The sequence below is a fragment of the Oryza sativa genome, chromosome 11 (genome assembly GCF_034140825.1).
Source record: "Oryza sativa Japonica Group chromosome 11, ASM3414082v1".
NCBI lineage: Eukaryota > Viridiplantae > Streptophyta > Magnoliopsida > Poales > Poaceae > Oryza > Oryza sativa.
Window position 1 is genome coordinate 4,876,228 of NC_089045.1, and position 15,969 is coordinate 4,892,196.

Sequence of the window (15,969 nt, forward strand, 5' to 3'; positions counted from 1 at the left end):
GTCTATTTTAGTCCCTATACTTTGTGTGCCGAGCCTGGCCTGCCGGGCCAGCCCAGCGTGTCGGTGGGGAGGCCCAGGCATGGCCCGGCGGTCGGGCCGGGCCAGCACAGGACCGACCCAAGTCGGGCCGTGCCGTGCTTGGGCCGGGCAAAAAGCCGTGCTGTGGGTCGGGCCTTCGGGCCTAGTGCTTTATGGCCATCTATAGCACTAACCATACGATGCAGATCCCCACATAAAAAATCAATAGCATTCCACGCAAATCACAACCCCGGCACCGGCAAGAGCAGCCAGATCCCGCGCCTGCTCCACGTCGCTGGCCACGGCCGCGTCGTCTGCTCCTAGACGTACCGCCTCGCCGCCGTGCTCGCGGCGACCCGCGCCGCGGCCGACATGCGCGCCGAGCTCAGAGTCTCGGACGCCAGGTGGGGTACTCCGTCCCCCTCGACGACCGCTCCTTGGACGCCGACACGGTCGTCAAGTACACCTCGCACGGCGCGCTTCTCCGCGAGCTCGCCGCCGACCCGATCCTCACCCGCTACGGTGCCGTCGTGGTGGACGACGCGCACGACGGGATGGCGCTCACCGGCGTCGTGCTCAGCTGCGTCAAGGCCGCGGCGGCGCGCCGCCTGGACCTTCGGGTCGTCGTCTGCCTGAACCACTACAGCACCCTCTGCAAGGGCGTTGTACACGGCTTCTTCTCCGGCTCCGGCATGGATGTCAAGGAGCTCTGGCTCCGTACTACTCCGGTCTAATCGACCAATATTACCTCCCGGAGCCGGTGACACTACCTCGGCGCGGCCATCGACGCGGTGTGCCGCATCCACGCGACGGAGCCGCCGGGCGACGTGCTGGTCTTCCTCCCGGGCTGCACGGACGTCGAGGCAGCCGAGCATGCACTCAACGGGCTGTGCGCTGCTGGGGCTAGCTACATGCTGCTTACACGACGGCCTCCCGATTCACCGGATCCACGACGTGTTCCGGCCGGCGGCCGACGGCAAGCGGAAGGTAGTGCTCTGCTCGGTGTTCGTCGATGGCATCAAGTACATCGTCGACTCCGTCTACTGCCGAACGGACAACTGCCCCGTACTCCTACATCTGATCGGCGGCGGCGGCGCGCCTGGTTCGAGGCCTGAAAGCGGTCGTCCATAAATGGTGTCACATAAGGCGTAAGGTGAACGAATCGCCGAAGACGTGGCCGACAGGGACATTCTTCTGCCTGTACACGAGAGAGGAGAAGGGGTTTCCATACGCGTGGAATCCGGCGAACAAGATGGCGGATGTCAACGCCCTCACCGGCGTCAGCCTCACGTTCAAGGCGCTCGGCATCATCGGCGCCGGAGGTGACGACGTCGTGGCGAGCTTCGACTTCTTCGAGCTGCCCATCCAGAATCGATTCATTGGGCCGTGAGGACGCTCAAGTCAAGGCGGCCGGGGCGCTGGGAAAAAAAAATTCTCTGCGGCACTGCCGCACCACGTCTCGTGTGCAACACTGCGTAGATACCTGACGCGTGTCCATCTCCCGCTGTAGCCAAGCAGCCGTTTCTTTGGAGCCGAGCCGCTGTGCCGAAATACTAAAGCCGATTGGGATTTGGGAGCCGCTGTTCAGGAGTACATCAAAGCTGATTGCTGGAGAGATTTAATTTGTCCAGTTCACAACTTTAGATAGGAACCTATTGCATTGCGACACGTCTTAAAGCCTTGAAACTTGATGGTTTGGGGATATGACCGACATTGCTAATTAGCTTGTACTACTTCCGAAGAGTTTTGGTTATCTTTTTGCTTCTGCAAAATATAAACGGATTTACATGCTTCAATAACATGGTGTTTGTTGTGACTTATGAACATGGTGTTGTAGACATGGTTTAATTTTTCGGATTGGCCGATTCTATCGGACGTCACTGATATACCGAAAATTTGGAAATTTCAGTCCAAAATTTTCAAAATTTTGAGCAAATATTGGTTAAATTTAAAAAAAAATATTACCAAATTCACAAAGAATAAAAAAATAAAAAATCAGCCGAAATAATATCGTATCGAGAGTCCGAAATGACCAAAATTCATTTCGGAATTCCTAACCCTGGCTGTAGACGTACGGTTGTCTTTTACAATCTATATACTATTCGTCTGTTCTTCGTTAGCGGCAGATTTACTATCTGTTCTGTCTTCTAATGAAACAACAGCTCAACTCCGCGTGCAGTCGCTAACTGCGGCTTGATGTCCGTTCCAACGAGCTGAGGAAGACATCGGCTTGGCTCAAGGAAAACGCTTGGCTGCAGTAATATGACGGGACACGCGTCAGATGTGTACGCGGTGTTGTACAGGGGGCGTGGTGCGGCACCGCCGTAGAGAATTTTTTTTCCGGGGCGCTGAGCCAGGACGGCGAAGTGACCGAGACCGGGAGGCGGATTGCGCGGGAGATTTCGGGTAGATATTACTAAGCGCATTCAAACGTGCGCAGCACATCAGTGCGAGCCTCTGAATTGATATTTTTAGTTTTATCTGATCTGATTTACAACAAGGGGAAGATTTTAGTAGAGCATCTCTAGCAGGTCCTCAAACATAATCCCTAAATCATTATTGAGAGTTGATTAAAAAAAATATGGATCTAGCAGAGTCCCTACTAAAGCCTCAGTCTAAGTAGGCCTCTAGATTTGGCTGTGTATATCCTTCGTAGATATAGAGACCATATTAATGAAAATCAGCGTCATCGCCGTCCTCTCACAACCTCCTAGCAAGCAAGCCACCAGGTCATTTGCTCCGGCCGGAGACCCATGCCTCCGATTACGCCCAAGTGAGTCTGGACGCCCTCCCCGAACTTGCTGCTCACCCGCTGGCCACAAGGCCTAGCGCGGCCCATCGACAGCTACCTGTCACCGGCCGCACACATGCTGCAGTAAAAAAAATCAGAGATGATGGTAATTAAAACAAATCACAGCACTAAAGTTCAGTTTCGTATGTCTGAGTCTCGTTTGATTTTGATCTTTATGGGTCCATGGCCATTAGCTGCAGTACTAAAATATCTGTGCAAAAGGACAACCTGTACGTGCGGAAGATTCTTTGACTAAGGACAAAAAAATTCAGATTTGCTTCATCAATTGCAGCTAGAGGTGAAAACGATCGAAATCGGTAGCATCTCTTTCGAAACAATGCTCGATCGGTCGGTAATCGACTATATTTATTATTAAACTACTCAGTATCGATATCAGTACGATGCAGAAAAAATTGTGATAAAACAAAATTTAAAAATAATAAAAAACGGTACCCTATATACGAAAACGGCGCTCGGTCAATCGGCAATTGCAGCAGTTCATTTCCTAATCGTTAAACACAGAGGGATTGTGGCCGTGTTTAGTTGTTTTGGCAAAAAAAAAATTGACGTATACGGACACACATTTGAAGTATTAAACGTAGACTAATAACAAAACAAATTATAGATGCCGCCTGTAAACTGCGAGATGAATCTATTAAGTCTAATTAATCTGTCATTAGCAAATATTTACTATAGCATCACATTGTCAAATCATGGCGTAATTAGGCTCAAAAGATTCGTCTCGCAATTTACATGCAAACTGTATAATTGGTTTTTTTATCTATATTTAATGCTCTATGCCCAAACATTTGATGTGACGGAAAAGTTAAAAGTTCGAAGGAAACTAAACACAGCCTGTGTATGTTTTTTTTATGTGATTGGATTGAAAAACCTGCCTGCAACAAGTGCCCAATGAATGGGACAAAGAAAAAAATATATTACTTTTTCTATCTTTACAGCTTATTATTTTTTTCTTGATTAATCAATCGCATATGCATATTTTGTAGGAAAAGGCAACCTAGGAAGAATGACAGAAAGCACCCACCTGAACCTTCTACACCAATAATGATCACAAATAGGTTTACACTAACGCATGATAGCCTAGGAATGGTGACAAGAAGGTAACCGAAGTATTTGTGTGTGCATATATCTCATTCAAATTGTTGCTTATCTTTCGTGCTTGTGTGTAGGCGCTTGCAATGCTGCTAGGAGACAGATCAGGCACCATTGAATAAGGGTGCAAGCGGCTATCCGCGAAAATCCACTTATAGGCTAAACCAACCCTCAAACTCACTTATTTTGAATTATAAGTGAGTTCGTGGGTGACCCACTTGCATCCTTACGGGCACTGGAGAATTAGCAAGAGGCCTTTCGGGAGCAAGCACTTGTGGAGGCGGAGATTGCACTTTTGGAGCTAGCACTTCTGTAGGAGCTGGTTGCACTTTGGGGTAAAATAATTATGCTATCCCTAAGAAGAAAAAATTGACTCAATTTGACCGAGATTGTCTACTCAATTTATCCTTAAAATTATGTAGCTTGGTTGAACAATTTGTGTATGCACTGTATTATGGGTTGAATGGTTTGTTGAACAATTTGTCGCAAAATTTGTGTATGAACTGGATTGTGCGTTTGAATGCTTCGTGAACTTTTTGTTTGCTGATACTCATGAAAATGGTGTTTGATGCTCGTATGTTGCTATTCAATTTTGATGCATTGTCGTTGGTACAGAACTACAGAGAGACCACAGATCGATCTGATCTGTTTAGGAACAGCCAAAGGCATTTCGGTTAGTTCATGAAAGAAAAATGAGGAGAAAAGAAAATAAAACAGCTAATGGAGTGGCAACTATCTTGAAGTGGTAATTAAACTATATATCCCGAAGGCAACACATTGAGTGGCATTTAATCATTTGCATCCTAACGAGTGACATTTTGTTGAAGCCATACGTATAGAGTGGCATATTGTTCTTTTTCTCTTATATTGTAATTTTTACATTGAAATCCTTATGCTTGCATGAAATACAATACTGTAATACCCCGAATTTCGAATTAATATATTTCGGAGAATATTAGAAGAAACGCGCAAAATTTTAACTTTTAAACTGTTGTTCGAATAGGCGATCAGGAACCGTGGATGCGTAGAGCTCGCCGAGTAGTACAAAATAGACTATAAGTTTATTGTAATCGGAGTCCGAACGAAATCCAGGTGATCAAATTAATATGGGTCGTTCGATATTGATTAGGCTCTCGGCTCTCTATTTAACCAACTGAAAAAAAGAAGAAGAAAAGGACACCAGCAGCTAGCCCTAGCCCGTCGTCCTCCCCAACCCTGCCTCCGCGCCGCCGCTGCTGGTGACGGCGTCGCCACAGCCGTCGTCGTCCGCCGCCGCCAATCGATTCCCTGCTCGGCTGCCTCTTGGTGTGCTACTGCTGCCAAATTCCTGTTGTTGCTGCTGCCGATCCGATCTTTTAATTGCCGCTGCTGCTAATGCATGGCTTGATGCCTTGATGTGCTGCGATCTGGTCTCTTCATCGCTGCTGCTGCTGACTGCTGCTGCTGCTGCTGACTGCTGCTGACTGCTGCTGTTAGGGAGGAGAAGGGCGCAGGAGAGCAGGAGGAAGAAGGAATTTGGGGATTTCGGTCATTTTGCAACTAGCGGGTTTGTTCTCAAATTCTAGTATCCACGCTGCAGCGGTACTTTTGGCTACTCCCTAGAAGTATAAGATTCAAATAGAAATTTATTCGATAGTCGTTTGTGCAATTTTTGAAGTTATTGATTATAGGCTAAAACCGTATTTTCAAATCTGATATTAAACCGTCGGGATTCAGGTTAGTTGTCCTAAATAAAGTTTGTAGCCATCGTCGATATCTTTCTATCGATTCCGATAAATGGTTTAGGAGAAACAACGGAGACAGTACTGCTGACCGGGTCCTTATTTTCACGTGGAATTTATGGAGCTAGGATGGTTAGCAATGTGTTGGTTAATTCGTTATTGATCTATCATATAACTGTCTGTCGTGGATGTCCGTATTTTTAGAAGAGACTCTGCCGAAATTTCTAATAATTTCGGGAGTTAGTAGTTTTGAGTGTTTTTTTAGTGTGGCACTCTAGGTACGTGGCTACTAGGGATGGCAACGAGGACATCCCCGGCGGAGAGTGGTCACCCGTCCCCGTCCCCGGGCGAACTGAAATCCCCCACTCCCCGTCCCCGGCCCCGTCGCCGGGGATGATTTTTGGCCGTCCCCGTCCCCAACCGGGGTTCCGGGGGCCACACACCCCGAAACGAGGAGAAGAACTATACTAGTACTACTCAACGAGCAAAACGCCGTGTAGTCGCTTGATTTTTTATCCTATGCTGCATCTTAATACTGGATTCTCCACTGCCCCTGTAGTCGCTTGGTTTGCCGTGTTTCGATCATATACTTGTTTGAGCTGAAATTCTACGTACTTTACACTCTTCATTCGTGGAACGGGAAAAAAGAAAGGGAGAAAACGAACTTTTCCTGGTTTTCATGCCGTTTAGGCCAAACTGGAGCTGTCGAACCAAACTCCAAGAAACACTATAAAAAAAACATTTTTTCCTGGACGAGACTCCCTTCAGTTTACAGGCGAACCGTAACTAATCGCCTCTGCAAAAATCGACCTGCATTCGCATACGGCTTTATAAAAGACCCGCATGCAAAGATCGATTTTTACAAGTGGATATCTTAACAGGCCCACCTACGAAAAGTCCAACCAACCTCCCTCCATCCTCATTCTCTCTCCTCATGCTCCCACCACCGGCGAAGAAGGGCGGGCTGCCAGCGGCGGGCGGTGAGTGAACCGCCGCCGCCGACGGGAGGAGGAGAAGGGCATGAGCGGCTGGGCTCGATGGGTGGCAAGCGGGCCGCCATTGACGACGGGAGGAGGAGAACAAAGGCCGGAGCAGCTGGGCTCGATGGGCGGTGGGTGGTGGGATCCGGCGGCCCCGTGATAGCCGGATCCGCACCGCCAACGGCTTTTAGGGTTAGGGTCTCGGGATTTTTGGATTTTTATTTTTTGCATACGGACGACATACGCACCAGCGTGCCAAAATCTTATTTTCGCGTGCGGGTGCGCTACTCACATGAAAAAAGAAAGTAGCAAATTTCGCAGATACCTGTGTGTGTGCGGGGCTGTTCAGTCGCCTAAAAAATCGGATTTGACCGCATGAAAAACGATTTGGCTAAAATTATGTCGATAGGTTTTTTTTGCCTCAGTTGATTTTTGAGCCACTTGATATTCTCCTATATTCGTGCAGGTGCGGTACGGGTACATTGTAAATACATGCTGACTATTTTTTGGTAAAAAATATGGCGCCATAAATATAGCTGCTCCCTTGATTAAAGTAGAACAAACATGCATGGCCGTGGGTCCGTACGTGGCACAAGCTAACTGTGAGCGATCGCTGCATGAATATTAGTAGTACGAGACAAAAGAATGTTACTCCTTTCTCAGTACTGCCAATGCAGTGAATCTAGTTGATTCATTTCTTTTAACAGGAAGCTAGTGAGTAGGGAACAAATACTCCCAAATTATAGTGTATATACTTGAGTTACATCTCAATTATAATATAATTATATCCTACTTACATATTAATTACATAGTGTTAACTAAGATATAATTACACCGTAAGTAGGATGTAATTACAAAAATAGGATAAGAATAAGTAAACAACTGATGTGCACGTTAATGATCCACCAAGATTGATTAAATTACCGCTGGGGAAGAGCTTTACTTCTAGTTAGCAACCTTTTTTAGTTTTGGTTGTGCAACCGGATGCCAATCCGAAACTAAAGATGTATATCTTTAGTCCTGGTTAAAATGACTAAAAATATCTATCTTTAGTCTCGGTTGAAATAATCAAGACTAAAGATATATACCAAGAAAAAAAAACATATATGTGGGATGTGAGATTAGTTGTCCATCATACCAAGTTAAAAAAAAATATGTGGGATGTGAGACTCAAACTCAAGATCTCTCACTTCAGCCCTCACTCGCGTTATCATCCCATCTACTACACACATATGATGACTTGGATACTTTTGAAACTAACCATGGAAGCATCTTTTATCTGGGTTGGTAACACCAACTAAGACTAAAGATCAATTTTTAGTTCGAATTGGTAAGTGGGGGGCTGACATGGCCCGACAGCTATTGAACCATGGCTAAAAATGATCTTTAGTCCCGATTGGTGTTACCAACCGAGAATAAAGATCATAAAGTGCCATTGGGCTTTTGAACCGGGGTTAAAGATATTATTTAGTCCTTGTTTCCATTCGAAATAGAACAAATGTGATTTTTGCCATCCGAGCAAAGATCAATTCAACAGTAATGAATATTGCTATTATGTATTCATCTCTACTATAGTGGAAAAAATCGAATGATTTTTACTCAAAAATTATGTCGGCACATATTTAGATACTCCCCAAAAATGCTTTTCTAGAAATGGAAAACCAGATCCAAACAGAAGGAACATCTAATGTAATGTGGAATAACTCATAGTACATGTACAATGGAAACTAATAATGCAAAATGCATCGTCAAAGGAATGGTCCGATAGAAATTTAGTACTGAGGCGTTCTCTCTGTGTTTTTTTTTTTGATTTGATGCGCGCACGCACACGTACACATCAATCCACACCCATAACAAGTGCGTGCGCTAGATACAATAGATGAAACTACAGCAAAATTTCGTTGTAAATGCGATCATGCAACTAAATTAAGTTAGAAAAAGTACCTGCTTTCATGAGCAAAGCTTCTAAGACAATAGTCTATAAAAATTGATTTTTACATATAGTCCTTTGAGCTATGCATTTCCAATGGTTCATTGTTTAGACTGCGTGGAAAACAAAAGAAGTATCTACGAAAATAGTTATATATAATACACCATATCGCACATGGATTCAGATTGGGTGACATATGGTAGGAATATCACATGGTGACATAGGGTGAATCTCGGCCCTCCAAAACAAATACAACGGCTGAGATTCGTCCACGTCATCACGAGTAAAAATTTTACTCCCTGTAAAACTTTTACTCCTGAAATTTTACTCCCAATAAAATTTTGAGTAAATTACACTTTTCACCACTTATTATTGCCATAGTTGCAGTTTGGACCAGGTCCACTGTATTCTTTTCACTTAAGACCATGAAAACTTACCACTCATTGCAGCTTGGACCTACCATATCCCTTCTTCTCTAATTACTCCTGCACCAATGATGGCTCCAAGCTCCTTCCGCCTCCACCCATTCCCTAGCTAGGAGCCTAGGAGCATAGGATAGCAGGTGCAAGGACTTGCCGACTACTCGACTTTCTCCACGGTTCCACCACCTTCAGCCGCCAGTACATCATTATGCAGTTATTCATGCTCCACCGGTCCACGGACGGAGCAGCACAGATTGACAACTACACCTTCTAACTCACTGGTCACCATAGTGTTCACGGAGTTGCTCATCGCGCTCAAGCGCTACATTGCTCCACCGCGACAGGACGTGCCTCAATGTAGCAATGCGTAGCAAACAGTGCTCGACGCGAGAGATCTATTGGCACACACCGCGCATCCCCTGCAACCAGCCCGATGACGCTGTGCTCGTGCTCGTTGCCGCCGCATAGCCATAACCATCTTCTCCGACATGTTATTTGCCTATGTCGAGTTGGCTGCGAGAGCTTCAAGTTCAAGCCTGGTCCCTATCTCTAGCATCTTCAAGCTCGATGACCCAGCACCCAGGCACCAAGCAGTAGGCTCTTTCTTGCATATCTATGTTCGACAAGCTATCCATAGCAGGCAACAACAAGCTTGTTCTGTTTCTCGAAGAACTAGGAGCCAGCCATGGGGGCAGGAACGCAGCAATGGCCGCTAGAAGGAACTGGTCCAGTCCAATGTGCAACAAAATGTAAATTTATATGGTCTAAAGTGAAAACAGTACTATATGCCTAGCCCAAGTTGCAACAAGGGTAAAAATAACTGGCCCAATGTGTAATTGACTCTAAAATTTTTACTCCTGAGTAAATTTGTGAGTAAAATTTTTACTCATGATGATATGGACGAATCTCAGCCGTTGGATTTGTTTCCGTTGGATTTGTTTTGGAGGAACGAGATTCACCCTATCTCACATTATGACATGCCTACCCTATGTCACCCAATCCCAATCCATCGCACACATATAAAAACACATTTCCCTAGGCGAACAGCTTAACCAGTCCACCTATATGGCATGTAAGTATCCGTCAGATAAAATTAATACATGTTTTCATAAGCCGGCGCTTAGGTGATCCATCCGTGTAAATCGGCCTATTTCACATGCGGGTCTTTCACACGCCCACCTCTAATAATGTATTTACCGAGGTGCGTGCTCATTAGAAGATCATCATGTAAAAATACCTACTACTTAAAGGACCCATTTAAATCGCAGGATTGAGAAAACATAGTAATAGAAAAAACGTTGGATTTTGATAGGAATGTAAATGTAAAACAGAGAATTGCAAAACGCAGGAAAAACACATGAATGACCGTTTAATTGAACCGCGAGAAAGATGCAGAAATTGGATGAGAGAGATAGACTCAAAGGAAAGTTACCAGTGCAAGAGGTTGAAACTTTTACTAAATTTCCTCCAAAATATCTATAGAATTGTCAATTCCATAGAAATTTCAAAGGATTGGATATGATTCAATCCTTTGTTTCATAGGATATCATAGAAAATTTTCCTATAGGATTGAAATCCTCCAAAATTTCTATGTTTTTTCTCCAATTCAAAGGGGCCCATAACTCTTGTTTCTCACAAGGCGCTCCCTTTAGAATAATCTATCCAACCGAAAGAAGCAATTTCTTGCCTGAGAAAATAAAGTTTTGCTCTCGATTTACTCGGAATGGGCTTTTACAATAAGAGCATGAGATTCCAAGTGTTATTTTCAAGTTTCCATCTAAATTGTTAGCTAGAATTTTGCTTGGCCATGGACATGGAGTTTTTCTTTAAAATTTAGAGTTCAAAGCTCAAAATTTATGGCAAGCATTCAATATATGAAGTTTCACATGGTTATTTGTATAGGATCATATCTTCTACCACAAGCTTTGCGTGCAAACACCATATGAACCAACTAAAAAATGATTTCAAAAAATTCTAAAAATTATATACTCAAAATTATTATATTTTGGCTGTAAAATAAATAAAAATTCTAACACTTTTAAGAGTACTTTTTATCTTTTTGTTGTTCTCTAGGTATGATGAATTTGCAATATAAAACTTTCCACATAGATGTAATTCTACTGGAAGCACATGCTAGGAATTAAATTAATCCACTAACCTGGTTGCCTCTATAACAGTAATTACTGTTAAGCACTGGAAATCCTTTCTCTGCAGCGAGCTGACGTAGCCGCCCAAGAGGACGACTGTCGACCATGTAAATGCAAGGTACGCCATGATCGTACATGTGATTCTGATGTAGGCCTGCACGGCGAGAGTGCCCTTGATTGCCACTTCCAACTCGGCGCGCCTCTTCTTCCGTCGGTCAGACCCGCCGTCGTCTGCTCCTCCGCCGCCGATCATCCTCCACCAAATAAGCATGTTTTTAGCTTGAATGCTAGGTATGGGATCGATCGACGATGAATCGACAATGACGTGCAAATGTGGAAATATGGGAGAGGCGGTGCTGCTGCGCTTCTCAGTTTTAGCTGGTGCCAGCCCGTAGCTTGCATTGCCTAGCTATATATATACATATTTGTGCGCACTTAGTCAATGGAATCTCATAGTTTAAACTAAACCGCTGTTACTGTTATATATGATAATACAGGCTGCCACCAAAGCATCCGATGAAGCCAAGTTAATTATTAAGTATCACCTCCATATATCCCACCCGTTAAATTCAAATTTTAATGCCCGTTCGGTTTGAAAGAAAAGCATCCTTCCTAATGATTAATTTCTCTAAGCACTACTGTATTAGATTTGTAGGAATTAATGAAGTATAGATAAACTAAAGGAAATTTTTTCTCCCCTACAAGTCATAGCAAAGAATTTGTTATTTTTATTACCTCCTCCGTCCTATAATATAAGGGATTTTTTGTGAATGCGACGTATCCTAGTACAATGTTGTACTAGGATATGTCGCATCCACCCATATATTATGCGAAATTGCTAATTGGCGCATACGCGCCATCAGCCTAATTTGCCATCAGCCTAACTCGCGCGCGTTTCAGGCCCAATGTCTCGCGCGCGGCCCACATCCTCGCTTCGCTCGCGCAGCCCATCTGTTCCCTTTTTCTTTTTTCTCATTTCCTTTTTTTTTGCCGTGGGGAGTCGGGCAAAACAATCGTGAATTCACGTTTTGAATAGTCACCAACCGAACATTATCCTCTTTTTTTTCTTTTTTTCCTCCCGTGATTCCTCCTCCGCGTGGCCTCGCTTCTTTCTTTTTGTCGCTTTTTTTTTTGCTTTTTTTTCCGTGATTCTTCACTTTCTCTTTTTTTTTTCTTTTTTATAATTATTAATCTACAGCAAAACATATTTTTGTGTTAAAAGTTCTTAAATCTTGTCTTGAAAATATTCAAATCTTAACTTAAAAATTTTTAAATCTCGAATTGAAAGTTTTCAAATCCGAGTTGAAAGTTTTCAACTCCGAGTTGAAAGTTTTCAAACCCTAGTTAAAAGTTTTCAAATTTGAGATGAAAAGTTGAAAGTTTTCAAATCCGAGTTGAAAGTTTTCAATCCCGAGTTGAAAGTTTTCAAAATCTCGAGTTGAAAGTTTTCAAAATCTCAATTGAAAGTTTTCAAATCCGAGTTGAAAATTTTTCAAAATCTTGAGTTGAAAGTTTTTCAAACCTTAGTTGAGAGATTTTCAAATTTGAGATGAAAAGTTAAAAGTTTTCAAATTTTGACTTCAAAAATTCAAATTTGAGTTGAAAAGTTTTTAAATCTGGATTAAAAGTTTTCAAATTTTGACTTCACGTATAGATTTGTTTTCAATCTGTTACTTAAAAAAATCTTATCTTAATTACCATCGTTATCTAAAAATAACGTGTTAGTTACATTAGATATACTCGGAAAAAAACACGGAAAAAAATCAGTCGCGCCACATTCGCGATAAAAAAATCACGGAAAAAAGGAAAATCCGAAAAAAAGAGAAATTCACGCGGTGAAAAAAAAAACAACGAAAAAAAGGGAAACCCACCTACTGGGCCGCGTGCGTGTTGCTGGCGCGCACGCGCCAGCTAGGAGCCCCCTATATTATGGGACGGATGGAGTACAACACTAATAGAAAAAGTATTTTTGCAGGCGGCCAAAAGTGATTTTTCCAGACGGGGGAGGATCGCCAGCAGCCCAACGACTGTGAAAATCGATGATTTTCGCAGTCGGGGTAATGGCCCGCCTGCGAAAATCCGTTGAATGAGCAAAAAAAAAAATTGCGGGCACGCCTCGCCGCCGCCGCCCTCCCCCGGCCGGATCTGGGAGGGGAGGGGAGGGGAGCCGCGCCGGGCGTCGTCGTCGCCGCCGTCGCCCCCGCCGGCCTCCCCCTCCCTCCTCCGGCCAGATCTAGGAGGAAGGCAGAGGGGAGCCGCCACCACCGCCCCATGCCGTCGTCGCCGCCGCTGCCCCCGCCGGCCTCCCCCTCCCTCCTCCGACCAGATCTAGGAGCCGGCCTCCCCCCTCCCTCCTCCTCCTCCTCCTCCCTTGTCACACCCTGAAGTTCTCCTCCTAAGCCTAAAATCGAATTAATAAGAGACCCTAAGAAAATACCGGTGCAAAGCAAGAGTTAACCCTATTAAATCAATGCAAATAATAATCGGAATTGGCATGTGGAATTTTTCTTGAGTTCTACAAGTCGAAATTCACTAACAAGATTTTTAGTGGAATTTTCAGAGCTCTCGAAATAATTTTAACCAATTAAAATCGAGCATGCAATATTTTAAATCCCAGGGAAATTCTTTTCCTCCTTTCTTTTTTTCCTTTTCCCTCATTTTCCTCTTCTTGGGCCGTCGGCCCAGTCCACCCCGCCGCGCGCGCGCCCTCCTCCTTGTGGGCCGGCCCAAGCCGCCCCTCCCTCTCTCCCCGGAACGCCGACAGGTGGGCCCCACCTGTCGGGCCCGTCTCCTTCCACCAGCCGGCGCTGCCGCGCCCGCAACCGCCGCCGCGTCCACGCCTCCGCCTTCTCCGGGCCACGTCAGCCACGCCTGCGCGTGCGCCGCATCTCCCGCACCCACTTCCCCCTCTCTCGCGCTCGCGCCCGTGCCCGAGATGGCCGGGATTCGATTTTCGAATCCCGCCTCTCTCTCCTCCCCCACTCCCCACGTTGGCCGGCAAAATCTCGCCCCTACCGGCCACGTCCGGGGCTCCCCTCCCCTATTTAAGCTTCCCCGTCGCCCCCTCTCGCTTTTTCCCCATCTCGCCGAACTCCCTCGTGCTCCCCATCGCTCCCGCGCCGTGCAACCACCCGCCGCCGCCGTTTCCGCCACTCCGGCCGCCGCTAGCCGCCGCTAGGGTCGCCACCGCACCGCGCCGTCGCCGCCGTCGGGTTCGCGAGGCTAAGCTCCACCCCGGCCGCCCCTTCCCTGTCGGGATTCATCGCCGGAATTCGCATCCCCTCGCGCTCCGGTGAGTTCAACCTCTACCGCCGCCTTCGGCCATGAATGCCGGTCGCCGTGGTTCATCTCCCTCCCTCTAATCTCTCTCTTCTCCTTCCTTAGGGCACCCCGAATCCCGTCCGTCGGTTGCCGTCGTCCTCCCGTGGCTCGTCGTCGCCGTTCGCCGTCGTCTTCCTCCGCGCCGGCCACCCTCGGTGAGGCATCCCTCCCCTCTTTTCCCCTTCCTCCCCCTTCTAGTGCCGCGCCACCGCTTTAAGTCGCGCGCTGACGCCTTCGGCCGCCGCCGCCGTCGGCCGCGTGCCGTCGCCGCTAGCCCTGGCCGGCCAGCCGGCTTTGATGCCGAGCCGAGCCCGGCGGCCGCCTCTATCGCCGCCCCCGATCGGCTCGGGGCCGATCTGGGCCGTCGGTCCCGTGGACCGGCGGTGGACCACCCGCGTGGTCCCGGTCCACGGTGAACCGCCCCCCCTTGAGTCGCTGCCCAGTGGGGCCCGCCTGTCGGCGCCGCGCCTCCCCCCCGTGCTGACGTCAGCCCTGGAAAATATTGCGCAATAAATTATTTAAGGATTTTTGTTATAGTAATAAACACAGTGAATCTTCTAAAATTCATAACTAATTCATCCGAGCTCCGTTTAAGCCCATTCAAGTCTCAGTAAATCAAGAAAAATGTGTAGAATCCATTAAAAATGGTTTTGTTCTCTGTTTCAGTAGTCTTATAGCCTGTTTGCATTGTTTGCCTTGTATGTCGCTAGATTCCGGCTCTTCCGACGCTCCGGTGTACTTCGAAATAGTCGCCGAGGTTCCTCCAGCAGCAGAGCAAGGCAAGTCATGCTTGTCACTTGATCATATTGATCCTATATTGCAAATGTCCTAATGTTTTCTTTCAAATACCGCATTTGTTTTGCAATTATACCATGCTCCTTTGTTAGCTTGGGTTATAACATGATTAAACTTTGGACTAGGAATTGCTTAGCCATGCTTAGTTCAACTAGCACACAATGGGAAAATCTCATTTAAAACCTAGACTATAGGTTTATTTGATAATGTTGGATTAGTACCACCGCTCTGGTGTTGGTTAAATAAAATGAATCACATGGTGGGCTGTGGGTGTATGGTTTTGCTAGTCGTGCCCATGGCAATTAAGGACCGGTTCGCGGGAAACCCTGGAAGAACTTATCGTACTTACCACAAACCAGCGTGGGCAACGGCTGGGCTTGTAGTGTAGCTTTCCTCTAGCAGACGCATCCAGGCAAGGGTGGGCATGATGGAGTTTGGATGGGCCCTGCGACGGCCTATGCGGCTTCCGGATTCACCTAGGCACGAGAGGGGACTGCCCGCTGCCTTGCGAGGAGTGGGGGTGAAACCTGAGGTGTGGTGTGCTTGGTTAGAGGGGGTTATGCGAAGGGTCCTGTCACGGCCTCTTTCCGGTATGTCGTGGTGGCATGTCGGCGCACGGAAACGTGTCGTGGGGCTGTGTCTTGTGGGTACAGTTGTACACCTCTGATCAGAGTAAAACTATTCGAATATCCGTGCCCGCGGTTATGGGCGGTCAACCAGACTCACCGTGA

General features: G+C 46.3%; 2 long non-coding RNA genes across 2 annotated transcripts; one reads left to right on the top strand and one right to left on the bottom strand.

Moving 5' to 3' along the window:
- Positions 1-578: 578 nt before the first annotated feature.
- Positions 579-1,412, bottom strand: LOC136353889 (uncharacterized). The gene is made up of 2 exons (XR_010737401.1): positions 1,250-1,412; positions 579-1,129 (listed from the first exon to the last, which is right to left on the bottom strand). It is a non-coding gene; the product is annotated as an uncharacterized lncRNA (long non-coding RNA).
- Positions 1,413-5,095: 3,683 nt separating this feature from the next.
- LOC9271824 (uncharacterized) lies at positions 5,096-5,673 on the top strand. The gene is made up of 2 exons (XR_001541335.2): positions 5,096-5,227; positions 5,399-5,673. It is a non-coding gene; the product is annotated as an uncharacterized lncRNA (long non-coding RNA).
- The last annotated feature ends 10,296 nt before the right edge of the window (positions 5,674-15,969 follow it).